Here is a 1,784-nt window from a genome sequence, read left to right as displayed (position 1 = left end):
TTAATTCTCGGCATACTGCTTTGGTGCATTTCAGGGCGCTTAAAACCCACCAATCTGGGTTGCGACATTTTCATCCAGTCAATGTCGTTGACCCCCATATATACCAAATGAGTGTATTAATATACAAATAACAGCGTTTGCAAATGAACAGTGTGAGGAATTGCAGGCATGACTACCGGGTTAATTATTGACCCAGGGTAGAGGGAAGTGCAACGAAAAGTAGATAGATAACCAGGATTACGCTTACCCAGGTTTTTACACAGAATCTCTACATCCCTGCAGGAGGCCGTACTTTGCTCACATTTACACTTGTTACTCCGTGTATCGAGTCATATGACTTGGCGGTGTGCGTGTGAACGAGCGTGTTTTGGGATGTTGGAGTTGGCTCAGTTCAATAATCTGTGCTCTCATGCATACCGTCAGCTTCCAGGATGTTTACAGCCTTATCATACGTCACACACCTCCATCCTTAGAGAAAAGCTCTTATGTCACTGCTGCTCGCTTGGGCATCGGTGCCAGTCTTGAGTGCAGGAGCGTAATCCAAAGCTCAGCTCTTCTGCCATCCAACTTGCGCTCCAGTTGGGTAACGCGGAAGCGAAGCAGCCGCAGTGGCCATGACCCGTCCGCTGCCCGTGAGCAGAGCACAGCGGCGAGCGTCAGAAGGCGGGTACAGCAGCTGGCACTGCCATGCCGATCCTCCCAGTACCTGCGGTGACCTTGGTATAATCCTCCATCTGAAGGAAAGCCTCGGAGTTTTCGAACTCAATCCCCTCTCCGCATATTCAGAAGTTTCTCCATTTCAGTGCCCGTGCGGGGAGCTAATCAGAGATCAGGTTTTTGATATGCAGTAGATAGAGAATCCGTTATGGCTCAGAGTTTTTTATATACTGAGGCATTTTGCAAAGCATCTGTCACCAGTAGCTTATGAGACTCTGACAGTGCGCCGCTTCCAGAGAATTCTCAGTCATTTGTTCTCAGATGGAGGCAGCATGTGATTTTTCTCTTTTAAGATATTTGTATGATCTTGTGCATGTAGCAGTAATCCGCGCTCTATACAGCGTTTGTATTTTTCTGACACATCAAATAAAATCAATCCAGCACACAGTCCATTATTGGAGATTCTGTCTAGTTAGCCAAATCTCGCATTTGATTATTTTGAAATCTAGGCGTCTTTTATGATAACATGATTTCAAGACAATCTCGGTTACATTTAGAGCGATGGTTCACCTAAAAATGAGAATTATTTCGCAGTTTACTCACCCTCAAGAAGTTTTAATATGGATATTTTTCTCCACCCAAATGCATCGCCTTCACTTTAGAAGGCCTTCATTAACCCCCAGCCAGCGTGGAGCACTTTTAATTATGGATGGATACACTTTTTTGGGGACTTCAGAAACCTCAACCCACATTCACTTCCATTATAAAGCTTGAAATAGATATTTTTAACATAACTCTGTTTGTTCTTCAGGAGAAAAGTCATATACACCTAGGATGGCTTGGGGTAGATAAATCATGGGGTCATTTTCAATCTTGGTAAAATATTTTAAAGTGCCATTATTTAAAATGTCCAAACTTTTTTGGAGTTTGTATTAGGAGTGGATTTCTATGGTAATATCTCTTAAAGTATCTTAAGTAATAATTATATGCAGAAATGATGAAATGTTATAAAATGAAATAAGTGTTTAAATAATGAGACATCTCTAAATTATGAGGTCCTCATTATTGAATCAATATTGAATTCAATCATGATTTTAATTATTGCAACTAACTATCTCATTATTTTG

Source organism: Puntigrus tetrazona, chromosome 21, assembly GCF_018831695.1.
Source record: "Puntigrus tetrazona isolate hp1 chromosome 21, ASM1883169v1, whole genome shotgun sequence".
Lineage (NCBI taxonomy): Eukaryota > Metazoa > Chordata > Actinopteri > Cypriniformes > Cyprinidae > Puntigrus > Puntigrus tetrazona.
Note: the sequence above shows the minus strand (reverse complement) of the source record.